This window comes from Lissotriton helveticus, chromosome 10 (assembly GCF_964261635.1).
Source record: "Lissotriton helveticus chromosome 10, aLisHel1.1, whole genome shotgun sequence".
Taxonomy (NCBI): domain Eukaryota; kingdom Metazoa; phylum Chordata; class Amphibia; order Caudata; family Salamandridae; genus Lissotriton; species Lissotriton helveticus.
This window is the reverse complement of record NC_136071.1, coordinates 1,039,570,617-1,039,595,927: the sequence shown is the minus strand read 5'-3', so window position 1 is coordinate 1,039,595,927 and position 25,311 is coordinate 1,039,570,617.

The window sequence follows — 25,311 nt, the reverse complement described above, 5'->3', positions numbered from 1 at the left end:
CCAGCAAAATTACAGTTTTGCAAGCAAGAAGTAAAATATCTTGGTCACAGAATTGCAAAGGGAAAAAGGCAAGTGACAGTTGAGAGAATTAAAATGATTCAGGCAATGCAACCTCCAAGGACACAAAGACAGGTCAGAATGTTCTTGGGAATGGTTGGTTACTGTCGACAATGGATAAGTGGATTCTCAGTAATTGCGAAACCACTACAGAGACTGACAAAGTCTGATGTAAAAGATCCAATTATTCTCAACGAAGCTGAGATGGAATCTTTTGAGAACTTGAAAAAGAGCTTATGCCAAGCTCCTGCTTTAGGTATGCCAAATTATGAGAAAGATTTTGAACTGTATTGCAGTGAGAGAGAAGGATGTGCATTGTCTGTGTTGATTCAGAGACATGGAAATTTAAAGAAACCTATTGCATACTTCTCTGCAGTTCTTGATCCCGTTGCAAAAGCATTACCAGGTTGTTTGAAAGCAGTTGCAGCTACAAGTATCAGTCTTGAGCAGAGTGAAGGAATTATTATGGGATTTCCTGTGAAAGTTTTTGTGCCTCATTCAGTTGAAATATTGCTGATAAGAGGTAAAACTCAGCATTTGACAAGCAGCAGATTGACAAAGTATGAGAAAATCATACTAGGGGCAGATAATGTTTCGATTTAAAGATGTTTGAATCTGAATCCTTCTACATTACTGCCTGATTCTGAAATTATTGATGACACTGAAATAGAACATGAATGTTTAGATGTTATGGAATTTTGCACTAAACCAAGACAAGACATCAAAGATAGACCTTTGCCTGAATCAGATACTGTCTACTTTGTAGATGGTTCATGTTTGAGAACTGAAGGAGGTATCTTGAAAGCCTCATATTCAGTTTGTACAGTTGCAGATGTTGAAGAAGCATCATGTCTGGAAGGAGTTCGTTCAGCACAAGTGGCTGAATTGATTGCTTTGATTCGTGCATGTGAAATATCAAAAGATATAAGAGTTACCATCATTACTGATAGTCAATATGGGTATGGAGTTGTGCATGATTATGGACAACTCTGGTCTCAGAGAGGATATATGACATCAGCAGGGTCACCAATTAAAAATGCAGTTTTCATTAAAAGATTAATTGAAGCAATACAGTTGCCGAAAGAAATCGCAATTGTCAAGTGTGCAGCGCACACTAAAGGAGTGGATTATATCTCAAAAGGCAATGCCTATGCAGATGAAACAGCAAAATACTGTGCAAGAAAAGGTTGTGCATACAATCGGGAAAAGAGTAAAGAATCTGATTCAAATTCATTAATGCTAACAACAGTTGTAGAAACATGGCATGAGATTAGAGACTTACAAAATGAAGCAGATGATGAGGAAAAAGATCTGTGGTTAAGATCAGATTGTAGACCACGTGATGAAGATGGAGTGTGGGTTTACAAAGATGGCAGAGTAGTCTTACCAAATTGCTTGATTGCTGACATGGCCAGATTATATCATGGTCCAGCTCATCTTGGAAGAGATTCTATGATCAGACTTTTCCGAGAGACTTGGTTCAATACTAAATTTAGAACAATTGCCGAATCTTTTTGTCAAAGGTGTTTATCATGCCAACAAATGAATCCAAACAGAAAATCAATAGTGGGGACAGGAATAATTGGTCGAGAGGGTGGTCCTTTTACCAGGTTACAAATGGATTTCATTGAAATGCCCTTACACAATTGCTTAAAATATGTTCTTGTGATTGTTTGTTTATTTTCAAGATGGGTAGAAGCATTTCCTACACGACATTGTGATTCAATTACAGTAGCAAAACTGCTGCTCAGAGAAATTATCCCAAGGTACGGTTTTCCAGTCACTATTGAGAGTGATGGAGGAAGCCATTTTGATAACAAATTGATGAAGTTAATTTGTGAAGCTTTGAGCATTGAGCAGAAGATACACTGTGCATACAGACCAGAGGCATCTGGGGTAGTTGAACAGATTAATGGAACAATTAAAAACAGAATTGGAAAAATGTGTCTTGAAACAGGTGTAAAGTGGACAGATGCTCTTCCACTTGTTTTGATGTCATTAAGAAGTACACCAGATAAAAAGACAGGTTTGAGTCCTCATGAAATTTTAATGGGAAGAGTTATGAGGCAAGCTTTTGTACCTGTAGGTAAACTGTTGAGCATAAATGACAGTGCTATTTTGGATTACTGTAAAAGGTTATCTGATATAGTGACTTCTGTGTCTAATCAGGTGGGAACTGAAGCACAATCAAATGAAAAAGTTTTGACACATGATCTGAGGCCTGGTGATTGGGTCAGAACAAAAGTACATCGGAGAAGAAATTGTCTGGCTCCTAGATGGCAAAAGCCTAGGCAAATAATTCTGATCACTACTAATGCTGTAAAATGCAAAGGATTGAAACGTTGGATTCATCCTAGTCATACTATTCCAGTACCAACTCCTGAAAGTTCTGATGTTGAAAGTGATACTACAGATGATTCTGATTCTGAAGTAGAAGGTGAAACAAATCCAGATTCTGAAGATCGACAAGAAGGTCGACATCTGGAACCTGTACCTGTGAATGGTAAACTGACAAGAAAAGACTTGGAAATTATTGAAATAGATTCTGAAGGTGAAGAGAATCTGTTAAAAGGAAAGAAAACTGAGAATTCAGTTAATTCTGTTGGAAACAGAGAAGCGGAACAAAAGGAAGTTTCAGACCAGGAGAGTATCGAAAAGCAGAAGTCAAGCTCTGAAGTAAGGAACAGAGATCCAAAATCTGGGAAATTAGAGGTAATTGAAGAAGAGGAAGAAGACGAATTACCAAGTACCAGTATTGGAAATCAGAGTGGTGTTCCTGAAGGAGTAAAACTGACGAATAGAGAAATTCCTGAGTCGATTGAAATTTCAGACTACGAAACTGAAGAAAGTGACGTGGATGGTGAAAGTGAAAACAGAAAGAAAAGGGCTTGGAAGTCAGAATCAAATGCTTCTGAACCAAAGAAGAAATATGTGAGAAAAGCAGACTACTGGCCTGGTGGAAGATTGAGAGTCAGGTTGATCAAGAAACCTAAAGAGCAAGTTGAAGAAATCAGTAGTCAAAAGAGTCCTGGAAAAGAAGTTGGAGTTGGAAGAAAAATTGAAGTGGTGTCGAGAAAAGGAAAAAGGATAATAAAGCCAAATCAGAAATACAAGTCACCTGAGTGGACTTATTTGGTAATTCCACCTGTCATTGACATTTATGGTAGTAGTGAAGAAGACGAAATCGAGGAAATTAGTGACAATGATTGAAGTACAGAAATTTTAATTTGGCAAAAGGCTGAAGAAATTTTGTTAGCTGACATAAGGTCGAAGAGAAACTGTTTATTTGAAGAAAACTTATGTATGACATAAGGTTGAAGAAATCTTGTTTAGGGTTTAAAAAAAAAAAAACATTATTTTAAAAGGGGGGTATAAAGAAATATTTAGTTTTTTTTTGAAAATTTTAAAATAAATTTTGTTTTAATTTTTGAGGCAAAGCTAACCAAAAATGCCTTATGTTAAGGAGAGCACTTCAAGGTGTTCTGTTTTCAAGAGATGCTGTAAGATGACTCTGGTGTGTCTGCTCATTTTAATTCTGCTCTGGTTAGTTTTAGCTGTGATTATCCCTTTGGAGATGAACAGAGAATTACACAATGTTAACATGACAAGCAAAGCTTTAGTTAGTCAAACTAAACATAGTGCATCTGCAAGGGTTATTGATCATCAGCCTAACATTCATCAAGATAAATCTATTAGTGATTTTTCAAGTAATACATTCACAAAGCTTTTGAGTGAATATGTAAAGGTGATGGACGCAAAAGATTGTTACGTGTGCGTAAAATTACCTGCTTCTGTTTCTGAGGGGGTGACATACAATATGCTTCCTCTTACATATGGTGTAACATGCAGTGTATTAACTAGTTTATTTTATCAGACTGGACGCTTAGAATATTACTATTCAGATTTTGACGAGATTTTTGCAAATATTAAAATTGAGGGTGCTTTAAATAAGCATAAGAAAGCTAAACAGATGAGGGAATTTTTCCTTGTTACTAATGAACTCACTTATGAGTATGCTTACAAGAATAATCTAACCTGCAAATTAAGTGCTGAGGGAAAGAAAATGTTGAACTTGGTTGAGGAGAGAAGAGCAATTTATAAAAGAAATGAATTAGTCAAGCAGACTAAGTCCAGGTTCTGGCAGAAAGAAGATGAGAAGTTAAATGGCAAAATGCTTGAAAATGTTGCAATTCACATAGACAAACCAATTAGTGGAAAGCTTTGCATTAGAAGAGATAATACACTTTTTGATAATTACTTTGTAGGTGCAAGTAACTGTGAAGATACTTATCAGATTTTGGGAGGTTGGGGATTCAAAGGTGGAAAAGATCCAATCTTTCCTGGGATTTATTTTGTTTGTGGTGACAAGGCCTACTACAACCTTCCAGACCACTGGTATGGAACTTGTTATGTGGGAATTGTTTTTCCTAAAGTGTTTCATGTTGACAGAGATTCAGAAGGATTGTTCAAAATTCATAATTATGTAAATAGAGTCAAAAGAGAAACTTTCACAGAAGTGCTGGGAGATATTTTTCAAGCAGTGATACCTTTTGTTGGTATAACCCTAAATGCAGGGAGAATCAGGAAATTGTCCACAATTGTTGACAGATTATCAACAGACACAGCTGATGGATTCCAATTAGTGAATGTTGAGGTAATTGCAATCAGATCCATGGTGATTCAAGATCGCCTTGCTTTAGATATACTCCTAGCAAAAGAGGGAGGAGTCTGTGGCATATTGCATGTGCAACATTGTTGCACATATATACCTGATGAAAGTAAGAACATTGAGATGTACATTAAGAACAGTACACAGATGCATTCAGAGATAATTCCTTTAGAAGAAGAGGATTTTACAGGGAAACTTTCAAAAAGATTCCAAGCAATTAAAAATTGGTTTCATGATATTGGAAGTTTAATTCTTGGCAAGATTTTGGCACCTTTGATTATAATAATATTCATTTTTATTTTGACAAAAATAGGTTGTTTGTTGCATAAGAGAAAGAAACAGTTGAAAGAAAAGAGAAGGATCTATAAACTTAGAAAGGAAGAAGAAAGGGAGATTGAGTTACAGGAGTTGCATAGAGAGCATTATGCTAATTCCGAAGATTATGCAGACACAGGTTTATAGGATTAATGACACAAATGAATTTGAATCATTTTCTCGGAAGTTTAAATTACCAAAATATGGGTGGTGGTGTGGTGATTTGTTAATCACCAGATGAGGGAGTTGATGGAGCGAGATAGAAAACAGAATTTTGTTTAAACTCGCAAAGTCACATTCCCATAACATGAATAATAAAATTAATGATTTGTGATGTGTTGTATTAATACAATCTAGATTAAACTCTACACATGGGGGACTAACATGTGTGCTCATAAACGTGCATAATTGTTGCATCTTTTTGTTCGTGTAAAATAATAAAATAATTTGTTGTTTTCGTTTTTTGTCATTACTAACTGCAGCAAACCTAAAAGAGGCATGTGCTTATTTTGCTTTTCCTTGTCTATGTGGTGTCATTTCTACTATTATAGGTGCACATAAGTTTCATGGATTCATGAAGACTGGTAGATATATAACGCTGCTTTATTTGTTTGCACTTGCTAGGTAACATTAGACTAATTGGGAGGGTTAATCAATTAGTAAACAAAGGATGGATACAGAATCAACATTATTTCTTACATTAATACTTTTCTTGTGTTTGTTTTATACTAGAAAGCATAAGTTGCCTGCTTTTGGGCCTAGTTTGCTCGAGGTTGCTAAAAAGCTGAATTTTACTTCTGCAAAAGTCACGAGATGCCCATTCTGAAAAAAAGTGTTCGTCAAAGCTGCATTCACTGAGCAAATCTGACGCGCTGTCATCATTTTGTCGGACGTGCCCAAGGTCATAAACCGGTGGAAAAGAACAATTTTGTCAGCTCTAACTTGGCACCCGCGGAAGTGAAATGAACGCTGCGAGAACATTGATTTACAATTGTTGCAAACCAAGGAAGCTCCTGGTCACGTTTGGAAAAGACAATGGTCCTTAAGAAATGTGACCTAATGGAAGTTTTGAAATGTGGGGGACATGTCACTTGTCACTCTCAACCAATGGGACATCGTGATTTTCTGAAAAACTTTCCTATTTAGCGGGTCCGGTTCTGGGGTGTGTGGGAGCGCCATACTTGTCAGGTTTGGAAGCCAGACGCCGCCATCTTGGTGCGGGTCGTGGCGCCTGACTAGGCTATCTACGCCGGCCTACTTAAGGCGGAACCTAGGCAGGGGCTCTCCTTGCAAGGGTTCCTTGAAGATAGGCTGCCTCGCGCTGCTCGGACTGTGCGCTCGCGCTATTGCGGTGACTGACTACTGCTGTATCAGCGCTTTTAATTTTTTGTTTCAATTTTAAAATAATTTTTCATCTTAGCTGCTCGCTGTAGCGCTATTACTGCCCCTCACCCACATTTAAAATCTACAAAAGCACCGCTATTTAGCGGGTCCGGTTCTGGGGTGTGTGGGAGCGCCATACTTGTCAGGTTTGGAAGCCAGACGCCGCCATCTTGGTGCGGGTCGTGGCGCCTGACTAGGCTATCTACGCCGGCCTACTTAAGGCGGAACCTAGGCAGGGGCTCTCCTTGCAAGGGTTCCTTGAAGATAGGCTGCCTCGCGCTGCTCGGACTGTGCGCTCGCGCTATTGCGGTGACTGACTACTGCTGTATCAGCGCTTTTAATTTTTTGTTTCAATTTTAAAATAATTTTTCATCTTAGCTGCTCGCTGTAGCGCTATTACTGCCCCTCACCCACATTTAAAATCTACAAAAGCACCGCTATTTAGCGGGTCCGGTTCTGGGGTGTGTGGGAGCGCCATACTTGTCAGGTTTAGAAGCCAGACGCCGCCATCTTGGTGCGGGTCGTGGCGCCTGACTAGGCTATCTACGCCGGCCTACTTAAAGCTCCACCTTTTTTCAACGCGCAGCAGTGACGCGCAGGGTGGCGCCTTCTCTGCGCCTGAGTCGTGCCAGAGTCCTGCCCGTCTGCGCCCGTCAGCGTTCCGGGAGCGGACGGGGCAGGACGGCTGGCTGGCTCTACCTATTGTCAGGTATTTTACTAATGTCTGTCTTCAGTATGTCGTATAGATACTCTTCTGAAACTCTTTTAACTCTTCGTTCTCATGTGGGTCGTTGCCACTATGTCTTCCCCGGTAGTCGGGCGTTAAGCAAAGGATGTTCCAATTGTGGTTGGCGCCTTTCGAAATGTGAAAAGCTCACCTTGATTCCTAAACCACCTCCTATCGTCTGTCTACTCCTTAATACACGCTCTTTAGGAGGCCATGTGCCTGATATTTGGAACTTGTTGCATAATTCTAATGTATCCTGTCTTTTCCTGACCGAAACTTGGTTAAGTGACTCCTCAACTCCCGACTTAGTCAACGCCATCCCTCCTGATTATTCCATCTTTAGGAGAGATAGAGCGGTGGGACGAGGAGGCGGTGTGGCTATTATAGTCAACAAACGGCTGCACTGCACCACTTTTCCGGTTGACAACATTCAGGAGACAGAGGCCCTTGGCTTTACACTCCATCTTTCCTCATCTCAGGCCTGTACCGGTATTGTTCTATATAGAGCTCCTGGCCCTGTAGGCTCTTTTTTAGATGAGCTCCAAGTAGCACTCTCAGTCCCGTGCCTAAAATCTGAACACTGTCTACTGCTCGGTGACTTAAACATTCATATGGATGATGCTACTAACCCAGATACTATCAAATTGATAGATATTACCACCATGCTGGGACTATCATCTTTCATCCATGAACCTACACATAACAAAGGCCATACTCTAGATCAAGTCTTTTCCTCCCGTCCTATTGATTCTCAAACGCCACAGCCGGTTTTGTGGTCAGATCATTATCTGATCACTTTTTTCCTGTCTTGTGTTTCTCCTCCCAGAAGAAAATTTGTGAGTTCTTCTAAACGTGTGTCCCGACCCTTTCATCTCCTCTCTAATGAGAGCCTATTACAGGCGATGGAAACTACACCCTGTATTTTATCGGGCTACGTTGAAGATGATCTACTCTATTTTACCAAATGGCTCACGGCAAGATTGGCAGCTCTCGTTCCTGAGAAAATGACTAAGGTGGGTAATAAGAGGCTCTCCGCCCCTTGGTTTACTTCTCAGCTTAGGGAAGCTCGCCAAAATTGCAAGAGAGCCGAAAGAGTCTGGCGGAAGGACTACAATCCTTCGGCTAAAGCTAAACTTAAAACTCTGACTAGATCCTACCACAAACTGATCTGGAATGAGAAAAAACTTCATCTGGAACGTCGTATTGACGAGGCGGGCAACACAAGTAGGGAAATTTTTTAAATTGTTAAGGATTTCACTGCACCATCCTCTAGTACCTTGGATCAATCCCATTCAAAATCTTGGCTGTTGGATTTGGCACACTATTTCGTTAAAAAAATAACGACTATTCAAGAGTCTCTTGCCAGTTACTCCAATGGCACTAAGGTGGATTTAACGGGTGCTCTTTACCTCCCCAACCCAGTGGTGGCCCCTACTCTTTGCGAATTTCCCCCGTTAAGCCCTGACGCCTCATTAGCCCTTCTTACTGGACTGAAGTCTGGCTCACCTTTGGACCCTTGCCCGGTCTCCTGTCTTAGGAAAATGGCCCCAGTCTTAAATGGTCCTATCAACTCCATTCTTAATGCTTCTTTGTCATCCGGTGTGGTTCCCTCGGCGTGGAAAACTGCGCTTATTCTGCCTCTTCTAAAAAAAACAACTTTAGACTCCACCGTTCATGCCAATTATCGGCCTATATCTCTCCTTCCTGCCTTGGCGAAGGTGGCAGAAAGACACGTGCACAGAGCGATCTCGGACTACATCGAAGAGAACGATCTGTTGCACAACACCCAATCCGGTTTTCGTGCAAACTACAGCACGGAGACCGCGTTGTTGGAGGTCACTGTCGCCATCAGAGAGGTGTTGGATGCGGGAGGCAAGGCCATGTTGGTCATGCTGGACCTGTCGGCGGCGTTCGACACCGTTCCCCACGAAACCCTCCTAATACGTCTCTGGGAATGTGGTCTTCGGGGGACGGTGTGGAACTGGCTTAAATCCTTCTTAGCCGACCGCCGACAAACGATCTGGGCGCCTCCTCACTCCGCAGCTATGGCACCTCTGGAAGTGGGAGTCCCGCAGGGGTCTATTCTTAGCCCCCTGCTTTTTAACATCTTTTTGGCCCCCCTTGCAGAGGTAGCGGAGTCTTTCGGCGCCCAGATCGTGTCCTATGCCGACGACACCCAACTCCTGTTTACCCATAACAGGAATGAGGTGTTTGACGGGAGCCACATCAGAAGCTGTCTAGAGGCGGTCTTCGGCTGGTTCAGGGAGCATGGTTTAAAATGCAACTCCGATAAATCGGAGCTGCTTTTTTTCGGTTTTTCCTCTGAGCCAGTTTGGAAAAGTTGGTGGCCTCAGGATTTGTTTCCACCTGCTAAGGCAAGCGTAAAAGCCAAAAATTTGGGTATTATGATTGACAATGATCTTTCTTATGGGCCCCAAATATCTAGCCTGTCGGGGAAATGTTTCGGCATCCTTCGGATGCTGAGAAAATTTTTGCCCCTGATATCCATCAAACACAGACGGATCATTGTTCAAGCACTTGTAGGGTCCAGATTGGACTACGCGAATGCCCTCTACCTAGGGCTTCCAAAGTACCTGGTGAGGCGGCTTCAAGTAGTCCAAAATTCAGCTGCCCGGGCCATTTACGGGCTCCCTAGACGTGCAAGTGCCTCTGTTCTGTTGCAAGAGCTGCATTGGCTCCCTATAGCCAAGAGAGTTCAGTTTAAGAGCCTGACGCTGACTTTCAAAGCTCTTCATGCCATTGGCCCCAAATATATGAGGAAACGTTTGGCTTTCTATAAACCAAACAGAGCCTTACGGTCTGCCTCCCTGTCTAAGATGGTAGTCCCGGCCATCAAACGAGCTAGACAGGGCGGTCGCTCTTTTCACCATTTGGCTCCCCGTGCGTGGAATGAGCTCCCGCTTTTTCTAAGACAGACTCCCTGTCTTTTGTCCTTTAGAAGGGCTTTAAAAACTTGGCTTTTTACTAGATAGGCTTGCCATTTTCCTTTGTTGTCGTGTTGTGTTGCCATATTGAAGGTTTCCTTCGCCAAAGCGCCGGGACACTCCTTCGGGAGTAGCTGTTGCGCTATAGAAGAGCCGAAATAACATAACATAACATAACTTTACTTAGATTAGCTAGCATAGAAAGGTATAAAAAGTCATGCCCTTAGGGATGGGCTGACTGCTGCTTTCTGACTTTCTGATGAAGGTGAAGTGCTGCTGGACTTTGCGTGGAGCACGTAAGAATCCTCAAAGAACTTTACTTTATTTTCCTTTTAATTATCTTAGCTAGGGACTTAGGCTTTAGAAATGCTAAACTTTTAAATTCTTACTTAATCTTTGATTCCCTTGCTTAAACTGTATTTTTCTCATGATTCTATTCAAACATGCTTACTTTAATGCTAATAAAATTACATTTATAAAATTTACGTTTTGAAATACCATAAATTAGTTAATAAAAACTTACTTTTGACAAACAAGCTGGTCTTGATTATTTAGAAGTGTAGGTTACTATTAGCTAGATCCCATCGCCAATGGTGGTCGTTTAAATAGTTAGGATTTGTTCTAATGACAACATTCTTTCCGCAGATGTATATAAATGTATATAGTTTGTAAATAGGGCGTATATAGGTTTAATTTGACCACCTGATTCAGTAGGCCCAAATATGTCATGTTTATAAATGGGTCCATGAGTTAGTGTAGAATTTTGTTTATAGGTTATGAAGTTGGGTAGCGTTGTTTATGATATATTTTCTATATGCCGCTGGATCAGTGTCAATATGCCTTACCTTTGACTTTGACACGGTCTTAAACATATCAGGGCAGATTTAATAAATATAGCACAACACAGCACAGCACTCAAGTGGGAGAGTCAAATCATAAAGAAATGGTTATTAAAAATGGCGTGCTGCTGTTCGCTTCAAAAAGGCACAAAAAGGCTGCCCAGCATCATACACACATCGTGGTTCTATGGAGTGTTCAAGATGACTAGCTTAGGTTTTGTACTGGAAGTATATCAGTACATACAATATAAGTAAAAAAATCTAGGCATAGATTTTATTTTAAAACAAACATTGGGTTTGTGCTGTACACTGCAGCACTAGCTTTGTAACATCTCATTGACACAAAGTGGTGAAAAGCAGAACAAAGCGCTATTTGCGTGGCTAAAGGGCAATCTTCCAGCACAAAAAAAAGTTTTGGACTGTAAAGTAAATGCCCTTTGAACACTCTGCGCCTCTTGAAGTCATTTGCGTGGCTTTCCGGCGGCTCAAAGTCTTGATAACTCTGCCTCTTTGCTTTCCACAGTTTTGCTTGTTCCTCAAATGAAAATTTAAAAACTTCCTAAATATATTAGCCAGCGACTGGGCATTTAATAAGTGGCCAAGGTGACGTTTCCAAAACAGCGTCATTAATTTGAACATAATTGACCTATTAAGAAAAGGGGTCGATAGACTAATAATATATCATGTTTGTAATAATTGACTTTATCGCTCAGCTCTTTTAAATACGCCTTTTATTATTAACCCGACTTGTATTCTAGAACTAGTTTTTGTCTCTGCCAGCATCTTTCTATTTGCGGTCCCTTCTTGTGGTGTGCTCCAGTGTGTGCTGTTTCAGCAGAGGTGTCATGTAACAGGAATCCTCCAGATGATTCTGAGGAAGAGATATGGTGCAAAGAGACAATGAGCTGGCCACGCTCCAGCAGTGCAGTGTGACAGCGGAATGCATAATACAGAACACCAGAGCCGCTGGGATACAGTCCATAAAATCAGAAGTTAAAGTTGCTTTGCAAGAATTAGTGTCTCTGTCTAAATTATTTTATGCAGGAAGGTTACCCACATCCAAATACACAACATTAATACAACAATATAGGTCATGAATAACCTGAACAATGCATTGTTTTAACTGAATTTGGGTATTAAGTTATAGAGACCAACTCTGAAATGTAGAGCATCGTTTTTTAACTGTTGGGCGAATGTGTTGTTTCTTGTCAATATCTGAGATTCAGAGTATCCAGATTAGAGAAGAAAACAGATTTCTCGATCCAGCCTTGCATCTCTAGCAGTCACTAAACAGGCGTTCCAGAATGTTCCATTTTTGATGATGCCTGCTGGACTTTTGAGACCCACTGTGATTTCATTTACCCGATGGCTTCTTTAAACAGGTGAATATTGGAGGCCTTTCTACCAGCCGCAGCCCATGCAGGTAAGAGGGGTGGGGCCAAGTGGGGGAGATTTCAGCGGACGATGATAGAAAAATATTTATTTATTGAATTTCCCCTCGTCACCGTCTCCCGAAATCACCCCCCCACCTGGTCCCACCGCTCTTATCTGCACAGGATGTGACTGCTTTCTACCTATCGTTCTATCTCTAGACCTTATGATCATTGTTTAAGTATAGTGCAATTGTTTTCCTTATTGTTCCTTAATCAAGAACTTCTCAATAACCCTAATGAAGGTGCAACAATCTAATTAAGAATGGCGAGAAGTGTCTTTGACGGAGTTGAGTACTTCAGCAAGATTTGGGAAGGATAGGGCTTTGAAAGCCTCACCGTTGTAGGATTCTATGGGAAGGGGTGGCGGTTAAAAGGTGGGTTTCTTGCAGATTTTGTGTCCTTGTAGCTTAAAAGGAGGCTAACCAATTAGCCCATGGAGCCCACTCTTCTGTTCCGGGTTCAAATGTTAGTAGGCCCATCCCCTGCGGTTTCTATCCCCACGTAAATGTAGGTGCTTGCTTCTTTCTGAAGTCCAAAGGGTTCAACAGGTGCAGTCCTTCTGTCTTCCTCAGGTCTAGCAGCGTTCTGAAAAAGGTATCCCAGGGTGCTACCTTTATGCCTGAAACAAACTTGTGGGGTATATGTTTCCCTAAACAATAGGGGAAAAGTTCCCAGGGGCAACCCTACCCACTTCGGTGTCATTTCCTGGGGGCTTGGCCGTAAACAATCCCACAGTGCCCTGCTTTGCCAAAAATCAATAAAGCAGAATCTTTTTATCCCCTGGTGAGAGATCTGGGCACTCCCCTGAGGTGCGTCTAGTGAAATGAGGAACGCCCCTTGCACAACCAGTTCTTGGACAGTGTTCCCCCACTGGGATTGGTGTAACTCTGGCTACTTGGACAGTTACAGGGGCAGGGCTAGGTGTAAGTTACATCTGCCTGTGACAAGAGCTGCTCCCTTGAAACGTGTACAGTTGGTGGCCACATCCACCAGGCCATCCTGTCAGTGGGTGTTTACACCTCCTTTCAGCCAAGGCCCTTTTGTTCCCTTTCCTGGCAGCAATTCACAGCTCCCAGCAGGCTGCCATGTGAGAGTTGGGAAAATGCCAACTTTCTACAAGTTGCATTTCCAAAAGAGTAATTTAAAATCCACCTTTGCCATCAGATTGGGTTTTAAATTGCTATTAATTTGAGACCTTGAATCATGGGTCTAGCTATTCCCAAACTAAATATATACATTTAGGCGTAGATGTTGGACCCTAAATTGCAGTCGCAAATGGGCAATCAATGTGTTTGTGATCGCAATTTAGGGCATGGCCATGTACAAACCTAATTTTGCGAATCAGTAAATGTTACCGATTCGTAAAATGAGGTTTGCAATTCACTATTAGGAAGGGCATGCCAAGGCTATCCCTTCGTAATAGTGGCTCGCATTTGTATGTATGAAAGTTTTGCAACCGCAATTACATACACAAAGCACTCGCAATTAACCACCTACTTCAAGTAGGTTATACACCAATGGCAGGCAGTGGTCCCAGGGACCAGTGCCTGCCCTGAAAAAATGAAACTGAAAAGTTTCATTTTTCTTTTTTGAAATGCATCCCGTTTTCCTTTAAGGAAAAAGGGCTGCATTTTTTCTTAAACTGCTTTATTGACAAAGCAGTCCCAGACATAGTGGTCTGCTGACCCCATCAGGCCACCATCCCTGAGAGTGCTAGCCATTCCCAATGGGGTTACAAAGTGCAACAACCTCATTATTATTCATGAGGCATGCAATGTGCAGCCCCAATGGGAATCACAAACAATATCTGAGACACTTTAGTACATAGAATTTTGCGACTCGCAAATTGCGACTCGTACTTTGTTGCAATTTGCGAGTCGCAAAATCCAATGGTCGTACATCAGGCCATTAGGGCCTGATTTCTATGTCGGTCGGAAAGCCTCCGACCTCTGGTCTGAGGCTTTCTGACTGGCATCATAGGTTTGAACCCCAACCGCCGTATTACAATGACAGCGGTCGGAGTCCAAAGCAGCCAGGGAATATGGCTCGGTTCGAACGGCTCTCGGAAGGGCCTCATAATCCCTAACGGACAGCATTTATGCCGTCGGGATTATGATGGTACTTTCCGATAGCAGTTCCATGTCGGCCTGTCTGATCTTGACCTGCTGTCGGAAATTGTCTTTGGGGGCCCCAATCAGGGCACCATTCCTCCACGTCCTAAAGTTGTGGCCCTGGGGTGCATCTATGGTGCCCCCTTGATAATCTCAGCACCGTATGGCAGGCACCATGAAGTGCCTGCCACACGGTGCAGGGATTTACACAAACTCCCATTTCTCAATGGGGGCTTGTGCTTTGGACGGTTTCCGCCTGCAGCACAAGCTCCCAGAGACAAATGGGAGTGTACAACCGCACCATGTGCAGTTGCATTGTAATGAGGTGTATGGAACCACCAACCTATGGTCGGTCGGTTCTCACACAGAAACGGTGTCGGTCGGAGCCAACTCCACCCAACATCGACATCAGCCCTTAATGTGTTATAATGTAACCCAGTGGTTTTCTATGGGAGAGCCAGCCTTTCCACAGTGAACAACGACTTTGGGGATTTTTTTTTAACTGCCAAAACATGCAAAACTTAAGTGCACATATCCTACTTTTTAAATATTATGCAACCTACCCTTCTGTCAATTCGGGGCTTGAAGTAGGGCTGACTTATAAGTACTAAAGAGGAAGGCTTAGGCCTAGCAAAGGGTTTATCTTGCAAGGTTGAATTGGCAGTTTTAAAGCTGCACACTCAGGCTGCAGGGGCGGGCCTGAAGACGACTTGACTTTGTACTATCAATTTAACAGTGGTACAGTCTACTAGTGACATTTAATTTACAGGCCCTGGGTTCACTGTGTACCATACATTAGGTACCTCTAGGTAAGTTAAATATGCCAATCAGGGATTAGCCAATTCTGCAGGGGTCAGAGCACATACACTTAGAAAGCGACGGTCGCGACCCTGTGTTCAGAGTTCGTACACCAACAATAAAATCTAGCAAAACATTGGGTTGGGTGATCATGCAAAAAGGGCATTTTCTTTCTGTCAATGTCTCACTTGCAACCTTCTGAGGTTTAGTGAGGGACTTATTTAATCTATGACAGGCGTAAGGAACACGTGTAGGGCCTTTTGACAGCCATTTCCTTTCTGCACCCACAGGAAAAGTAACTACATTTTTTCGGCTGTCCACACCATTTCATTGACTACTGCTATTTCGAGGGGGGACTTAAAAGTGAACCCAAAATTAGTTTGCTTAATCATAACTGACCTTTCTTACAACCTAGTGTCCGACTTTCCCTTTTGTATGAAACATATTTCTGTAAAATACGTATTCTCTCTTTCCCTGTAATATTTAACTTGTTCACTTTTATTTTACTTTTATTTTATCTATTTATATTCCACTGTACATTTGTAAATTATGTAAAACGTTTTTTTCCTGATTCTTGGAGGCTGTGTCTATGGCAAACATCCTTTCCAAATCCCTCAGTAATTAAAGATTAGTGTTTGTGACAGGCCTGTCACAGAGGGAAACATCCTTTACAACGCATCTTTTACAACGCACTACCATTACGACGCAACTTTTACAACACAAGTAATTACAACGAATTGCGCTGGAGGGCGCTCTAGGATAGGGAATAGTTTAATTACTATCCAACACCTTCCCTACTATCCATGGGGACTGGAGTTGGAATAGTAAATTAAACTATTCACTATCCAGCGCCCCCCAACGCAAGTCGTTGTAACGACTTGCGTTGTAAAACCTGCGTCGTAATGGCATGCGTTGTAAAAGCATGTGTTGTAACGTCATACATCTGTCACAGAACTACGGTTACACTTTTGAAAACTGCCAGGAACACACCAAGATGACTGTCGGTCTCAATAAAGAAGATGCACACCACTAATCTAGCCAGAGGCGAATACCCCCTGGGCCCACAGCCTCAGTCATGCACATCAAGATGGTGGCTCCACAGTTCTGGCATAGTTGTTGAGGAGTATAGGGAGTCTGCAGCTCTGAATTTGGTGTGAGAGCGGAGTGGAAGGAAATCTTCATGAGATGCTCCTGTAGGACAACTGCTCTTGTGTATGTGAAGTCTGTACACTCTAGAGTTAGATGAGCCTGTTTGGGCACCAGATGAGGGCAGAGGTGGACTGGACGAATTAGACTGAGGCAAGGATAGTGGAGGACCCAGACAGAGAAGTGAATACTCCAGCAGCAAGAGTGACATCAGCAGTCTTGAGTGCCTGGTCTCAGAGCACGGTGTGGCTTATGTGCAACAGAGAGTGTGGACCTCAATTGTACTGCATGAAAGTTTGCAGCACACGCAGCAATTGATGATAGTGCCCTTCAGCCCTGTGACTGCATAAGAGATGGGGAGAGGAGTTGGCCTAACCGCTAGGGTGGTCGTCCTCGAATCTGGGGAACTATGTTCGAGTCTCGGCAACGACCTTAAACATCCTGTGATTCTGGGCAAATCACTTAATCTCCCCATGCCTAACAGAAAAAAAAATAATGTGTGATCATGTAATGTAATTGGTGCTATGTAAAGTGCCCTGATACCTGATTTGGGTCAAGTTTGCGCTATATTAAGCTCCGCAAAATAAAAAAAATGAGAGATACCTAGAAAATCGAGGTGGTAGGGGCACAAGACTCAGAGTGTTCTGAGCTCTGGTGACCTGAGATATGCGGCCCCCTACCCACCAATGTGGTCACCGCAAAGAATCTTGGGGTGGTTTTTGACAACACCCTCACCTTCAACTCTCAGGTCAACAAGTGAGTTCATGTTTCTTTAATACCAAGATCCTAAAGAAGATATTTCCCTTCTTGCCTGTTGAACTAAGAGTTGCAGTAGCTATAGCGCTCATTATATCTCACCTAGACTACTGCAATGCTCTATATTTAAACTCTAACAAGTCCTCACTCAACAAACTTCCGGTCATCCAAATGCGGCAGTCTGGTTGGTATTGAATTTACCTAAACAGCTCTCAGTCAAGGAAGGCTTGCACTCAATTCACTGGTTTCCTGTTAGGAAGCGGGTGATTTTCAAAGCACTCTGTATGGTCTATATGGTTCTTCATCACCAGGGGCCGATGCCACTGAGGAACACCTTTAACTGGTATTTTCCAAAAAGACAGCTCAGATCAGCATCTATGGGGAAGGTGATCATTTCCAGGTTGCAATAGCTTAGATGGGGTGGTCGGGTGTTTTTTTGTGGCAGCGACCAAATTATGGAATACACTACCTATTCATATTGCAAGTCTGAATTCCTATGCAGTTTTCCGTAACCAGCTAAAGACCTGGTTTGTTTCTCAAGTGTAATTGTGTCCTGGTCTTCTCATCTTGGCAGTTCTTTTACCAGTGCTAGCGCTTAGATGCATTTGGCTTAATGCACTTTACAAATACAAATACAAAATGACAACCAACATCAGGGAAATAATCCATTCCCCAAGGCAAAGAGGGAAGACACCTAACACTAAAAACACTTTGACGTGCGAATGAGAGGCACTCTACTAAGTTGAGGAAGACAACATGTACATATATGCAGGCTAAAAAAGCAGATATTCGTTTGCTCATTGAAGAGTTCAAAAATAAATTGGGTCATCTAAACAGGGCTATACTAAAGTATTAACAGACCTAGACCATTCACTTCAGAAAGTCAAGAAGAGAGACAAACAATTGGAAGCTGCCATCACAGAATGGACCATGAATGAGGCAAATTATAAATCTGAATTGGTTAACTTAAAAACAGACATACAATGTTGCTGGACAAGCTCAATGGTGATGAAATAGATCCTACCACAACTCACGAATTTTGGGAACAGGTAAAAATCACAACCTGGAGGTGTATGCGCAGTGACTGTTTGATATTTGCTGAAAAACCCACAGACATATCTATTAAGGTTGATAGGCCATAAACACAGCTATTCAAAAATATAATTTACACTTATAATTTGTTCTCACATGTTTGTGTAACTTTATTACATTTGGCTATTCATTAAATCTGAGTTTAAAGTTACTGCAGCGTGTGTACTTACATATCCCTACCCAGTGAAAATGGGTTTCGGGTTTAATACATTACTTATAATAACTAATAAAGAATAAGAAAAGCATTTTTTTTCTTTATGTGGTAATATCTTTTTTAATATAACTTTGAATAAATAATGTACATTTAAATAAATATATTCAAAGTAATTAAAGATTTAATTAAACATTAAGTTAATAGTGCTGTACCATGTTTTCTCTTTCCTACATTTAAAATAAATATATAAAATGAAGTGATGAATAATATTGATCATGAAAAATACATTTGAAAATGTATTATAAAGGTTAATAATCTTTTTAGATTTTCCCTATACTTTGCCACACAGACATCATCACCGTGTGCCAAAATATAAGGAAAAATAAAGTTTATTTAGCCCACACAAAAGAGCATTTTGATTATGTATTAATTAATATTAAGATTGATGTAGACGATGAATTGTATTTTATTTTGGGATTTTGTTTTACATTAAAATGTATTTATTCATATGTTTATCTATTTTAAATAATGTAATGTAATTTTTATTATAGGGATTCATTTCCAGTTCCTACCTTCCTTTTTTTACTATAGTACGGCCCCAAAAAGGGTACTGTAATTATTAAACCAAAAGAAATATCCCACCAGACGTGTAGCCATTTCTTTAAAATCAAAGAAAAGATTTTGAAAGTAGACCATAAGCCCGACCCCATTGTATAGGCCTTATACTATCAATCTTACAGGGTGTACCAGCCCTGACCCAAGCAAAACGCAAATTTCTTATAGTGATAACCGACCATCTGAGGGGTAAGCAGATTCTATCCAAACTGCGCTTACACTCAATGGGCAACCTTGCTCAATTTCTTCTTAAGAGGATGCAGTCGTGAATTAGACAGAGCCAAACAGAAGATTCAACTTGTGGATACGTAACAGTCCATCAGAAGCAAAGAACCAGACGGGCAATGGATGCCAGCTGTAATGTTACAAAGGATCCTGCTTTTGAGAAGTATTCTTCTCAGTGAGAAAATGTAGACAAACCGCCTTCGCTTGTGACTGGCATAATACATTTGAATCTCACGGATGTACGGTGAGCAACGCACCCAGATAAGGGTGTTTACACACTTTACTCTAATGTACATAGATCTCATTTGAGAATAGATTATTTTTTATTTGCGACCTTGATATTTTTTTTTTAAGAACATACTTTATTGGATTTTGTGCAGTAAAGCCTTTGTATTTAACAGTACAGATAATGGGTCCGAAGCTCAGAAACAATAAGTAAAACAAGACATGCAACCCCATAACCCTTAGTCTTTCCCATTCCTACCATACCCACAATTCTCCCATCTTCTCCTCAGAGCGATTGTATAGTTTGTGGGTGGTTCTGTGCTTCCAAACATGGCTATTCTTTGTATGTGTGAATTTCAGTGTCCAATGTTTCTGTTCTGGTTGTCTCATCGTGGAGTGAATGCCTTGATATTCTGCTCATTTTCCCCAAAGTCTCACATGTTTGTGGGGGCAACTTCTAGTATCATATATCAGTTTTTCCATACACATGTAGTGGTATAACGCTCGTCTTCTGCCACTCCTCGAGGATGTATGTCGTTACAACGCATGCTTTTACCACGCATGCCTTTACAACGCAGGTTTTACAACGAAAGTCGTTACAACGACTTGCGTTGGGGGGCGCTGGATAGTGAATAGTTTAATTTACTATTCCAACTCCAGTCTTCGTGGATGGTAGGGAAGGTTTTGGATAGTAAATTAAACTATTACCTATCCTACAGCGCCCTCCAGCACAAGTCGTTGTAATGTCTTGCATTGTAAATCCTGCGTTGTAAAGGTACTGCGGGTTAAAAGTTGCGTCGTGAAGGATGTTTTTCCCTCCTGGAGGGAGGGAGGATAATCAGCTTTCCAGTATCGAGTGATGTCCAGGTTTGCCACTGTGAGCTAAAGCCAAAGCAAGGAGGGTCCAATTAGGCATGTTATTTTAGAGAGGTGTCCTTATAGTAGGGATCAATGTGCTAATGTTTTCCACTCAGGACCTGGAGAAGTTTATAGAACTTCTCTGTTGCTACATTGGACAAAATCACCTGCAACAAAAGAGGAAGGGAGTAGAGCCACCACAACATTAGAAGATATGTTTGAGGAGGGAAATTACCATGTGCTAACATAATTATATAGAGACCTTGAACACACTCAACCAATACAATCACTTACATGCAACAAATCATGGGACAAAGATTTGGAACAAGACATTCCTGAAAGCCTAAAGATATTATTATGGTGATGGGCAGCAAAGTTTTCTGTATGGGCGGAATATAAGGAAAGTATCTATAAGGTAATGCTTAGATGGTATCTGACATTTGTCCATTTAAAAGCAGTATATGGGAGCCCTGACTTTTGCTTGAGTGGCTGTTTGGAACAGGGATCTTACAATCATATGTGGTGTATTTGTGAACATACAAGGGACTTCAGGAAAACAGTGTTGTCTCAAATTGAAGACATAACTAATATTCAGTTACCTCTGGCTTCCATGTTGATCCTTTTTAGAGAAGCAGATGACAAAGGACCTTACCCTCTATCATCTTTAGTTGGCAAATTGGCCCCTCAATTCTTACTAGTGGCCCAACTAGAAGTGGAAATCCTCCAACCCCCTCCAACATTAGCTCGTTGGTGATCCAAAGTATGGCGTTCATACGCAATGGACAAACTCACTGCCACTGTGAAAGAGAAAGTGCTGCATTTCACACTAATTTACACTCCCTTTAATATATACCAAAAAAGGCTAGGGATGGATGGTAAATTACGCTCCTCTGACAGTATTCACAGACTTTTGCCCAAAGTGCAGAGTTTCAAAATAACTCCACCACCGCCATGTGGAAAGTGATAAAATCATAGGCTAGACTTCCTTCCAATATTATTTCTCACCTAGTCTGAAATAACTAGTCCAAAAAGCGGAATGGTACCCCCATGTGATGCAGAGTGCCTAGTAGGTAGTCCCATTCCAGGGAATCGAAGGCTTTAGTAGCGTCAAGAAATACAGCGGCCGCCTCGCATCTGGGGTTGATGTCCTGAAGGACGGCATGGAGGGTGCGGAGATTGTGTGCCGTCGCGCGGTTAGGGACAAATCCAGCTTGATCTGGGAGTACCAGGCACTCCATGAGGAGGTTAAGGCGGGTCGCCAGTATTTTAACTAGGATTTTAGTGTCGCAGTTTAAGAGCGACAGGGGTCTGTATGAGTCACACATCATGGGTGGCTTGTCTGGCTTCAATAGGGACCGTAATGAGTGCTTCGCTCATGGTGGTGCCTTGTAGGATGCCCTCCTCGAGTGCCGAGTAGAAGACCTGCTTTAGAATGGGGGCTAGGATGGGAGCGAATAGTTTATAAAAGTCAATTGGCAGGCCATCTGAGCCTGGCGCCTTACCCGACTGAATGCTCATAATGGCGTCTGTAATTTCATCCAGCTCCAGTTCGTGATGGAGAAATTTCTGCTGGCCTTCACCCAGCCACGCCAATGCGGTGTCCGCGAAATAGTTCGTGAGGTCTAAGGGTTCAGTCCTCTGGGAAGAGTAAAGAGCTCTGTAATGCTCCTGAAAGGTACGGAGCTGTTCGGGGAGGTTTCTCTGTATATTGCCTCGGGAGTCTTGTATTTCAGAGACATAGGACTGAAACCGTGGGGGTTTAATTGAGTTCGCAAGAGCCTTACCAGGCCTGTCGCCCTCGCCAAAAATACGGGCCATGTGCGGTCTTCCCATAAATTTGCCCTCCCTGTCAGCAGATGCTGTGTATTCGGAGAGTTTGTCTCTCATTCGAGCTTGGAGTGCTAGGTCATCAGGGCGGAGGAAATGTCTCTTTCGAGCTGGCGCAATTCCAACTCCAGGGATCGGAGTTCGGTGCGTAGTGTCTTGAGAATGCCCCCACCTTTGGCGATGCACCAACCCCGGACGGTGACTTTAAAAGCCTCCCAGACCGTGGTCACACTGTCCACCGAGGACATATTACGTTAAAAAAACTCTCGGATGTCCTGTTCGAGTTCAGCCCTGAAGGCCGTGTCTTTAAGGTGTGCAGGATTAAGGCGCCAAGATAAATATGGGGAGCATGCGAGGGGGAGTCGAAGGACTAAGAGCACAGGTGAGTGGTCTGAGTGGGTGCGAGCTAAGTGTTGCGTCCGAGCCAGCCATGGAGTCAGCCCCGATGAGACAAATATGTAGTCGAGCCGTGCCCATGTGGGGTGGACTGAGGAATGGTGTGTGCCTTCTTTCAAGAATGGGTGTGCTAATCTCCACGCGTCCAGCAGGCCACCGTCCTGAATTATGTCCCTGAGTGTCCTCTGCGTGTTCGTGTAGTGCGAAGGGAGCGCCCTGGACCTGTCCACTTGGGGATGCAGTGGCGTGTTAGAATCGCCCCCCCCCCCACACCACGTGTGCAATGCCTAGCGTTTGGATTTTACCCCATAACGCGAGAATGACGGAGGGGTCATCTGTATTAGGACCGTAGTAATTCGTGAATAGGATGTCGTGTGCATATAGGCGTCCCCAAACCAAACAGAATCTCGCCCCCTGAGTCCACCTCTGCCCCATGTGGTGTAAAGGCTAACCCCCTCTTGACGAGAATAGTAACCCCTCTGGCGTAACTGGAGTAAGAAGAAAAGGTGCGGCTAGTGGCCCACTTGGATGCGAACTGTGCAGGCCCTCGCGGGCTCAGATGCGTCTTTTGCAAGAGGGCTACCTTGATGAAATGAAATGAAATGAAATGAAAAATTGCACTTGTATAGCGCATAACTACCCGGAGGCCTCGCAGCGTGTGTGATGTGGTGGCGATCTAAATAACTCAGCACCTGTCAACGTTTTCTGGGGTCATTAAGTCCCCGAACGTTAAAGGTGGCAATCGTGACGTGTTGGTGCAGACTATCTTCGCTAGGTGTGGCCATACTTACATCCCCCCTCTGTCTCTGGTGTGGAGTGGAATTTAAGTGCACTTAACGCTGTGAGTGAATGGCGTGAGTGTTCAGAAAGTGTAGACAAGTCGCAGAGCCTTTATATACTTGTGTTGTGTTACTGTTTCCAACTTTCCCTCCCTCCTCCCACACCGGCTGCCCCAACTCGCCGGGTACAAAAACCCACCCAAAATTACCCAGAACATAAGAAGGTACCAAGAAAGTCTTAAGAGCAAATCGGGGGATCGCCCACATAAGGGGGTGAAAAGTCACTAGGTGTGCTGGACCAGCCCATATCTCTCCTTACTTGCACCCACTAGGCTCTCAGCAAGACCAAGAGCCCGTTAGTGGGACGGAGAGATAAGTCAGAGCATTGGAGTAAGTGCAACAACAACTACATAATGTTCAGGAGATACTGTCAAGTTATACATCACCAAAGGGTTCAGCCAGCCATTCCAACGTGTAGAGAGGCGAGGAGTCCGGTGGTTCATGGGCGGGTGACAAGGGTCAGCCAGGTTGGGAGAGAGGGGAGGGCGATCTGGAGTGAGCTCTGGCAGCCGTCCCCACATGTGCCGCCCTCCTATGCTGCTTAAGGTAGTCTTCCGCATGTTGAGGAGTGCCAAAAAAATGCCGCTTTCCTTCATGCGTGATCTTGAGCTTGGCGGGGTACAGCATGGCATAGGGAATTTCCATCTTCTGCAGTTTTTTCTTTACATCTGTGAACTTGCGGCGTGCCTCCTGTACAGTCATGGTGAAGTCCGGGTAGAAGGATAGCGAAGTGTTTTAATAAGGGACAGTTTGTTTCTCCCTGGCGAGCCGTAAAATGGTGTCTCTGTCCCGATAATTGAGGATTCTAGCTATGACGGGACGCGGTGTAGCTCCAGGGGGGGGGGGCGGGCAGCAAGAGACCGATGAGCCCTCTCCACGATAAAGTGTGCCGAAAAGGAGTCCCTGCCAAACAAATCAATCAGGAGTTTTTCGATGAACTCCTCCATCCGCCCAGTGTTGGTCGTCTCCACAAGGCCCAGGATGCGAATGTTGTTTCTTCGAGACCTAGCTTCAAGGTCCTCGTTCTTGTCCGCAATAATTTTAAGGAGTCTGTCCATTTGAGTGAGCTGGCGGTTCGACGTGGCAGAAGTGTCCTCAAGTGTGGATATGCGGCCTTCCGCCTCTTCCAACCGGTGATCATGTTGGTCCATTTTGGCCACTACTGAGTCAATTCGGGAATTAAGGGCATCTATTTTGGAGTCTATGGAAGTGAGGCTGTTTTTCATGCCCAGCAGTAGAGATTTCCAATCTTCATCATTTGGCGCTGTGGCACCGGGCCCTGTCTGCACATCCTGCTGAGTTTCCACCGTTTTCCGGGACTCATATGGCAGTTTAGATTGCCTGGCATCGTTGCGCCCCATCCTGGCGTAGATCTCAGGGGAGGGAGTGGAGGTTATTGGGCTAGGGCACAGCGGTGAGTACCAGGGGGGGTTCCGGCGCGCTTGAGTATGTATGCTCTCCAGCCGGGCAGAAGGTAAGGCGTGGGCCGAGCAGGGTCTCCGCTTTCTTGTAGGGCGCTGCAGTGCCCTAGGGGCCCCACCGGTACCCCCCTAGCACCCTAAGCCCAGCCCCAGAGCGGGTGAGACAATGGTGAGGCCAGCGAGTCAGTGCATGAAGAAGGTGGTGGCCGGGTTCGTGGTGATGGCGAGCGCCCACCGAGGGGACAGCACGCACAAATCCCCCACACCTGGGGGCCAGCGCAGGCAGCAACGTGTGTAGCGGGCGTCAGCAGGCCGAGACAGCACCCCCAAACTCCAATGATCGCTCCGGGACAGCGCAAGCGGCCCCGTGGAAGCGAGCAGAGCCTGAAAGCACGTGAAGAGGGGCCTAGGTAGTGGAGATAGGCCTCACCTTGTAGTTAGGAACTCCAGGGTGCCAGTAGGTCCGCAGGTAATTCGGCC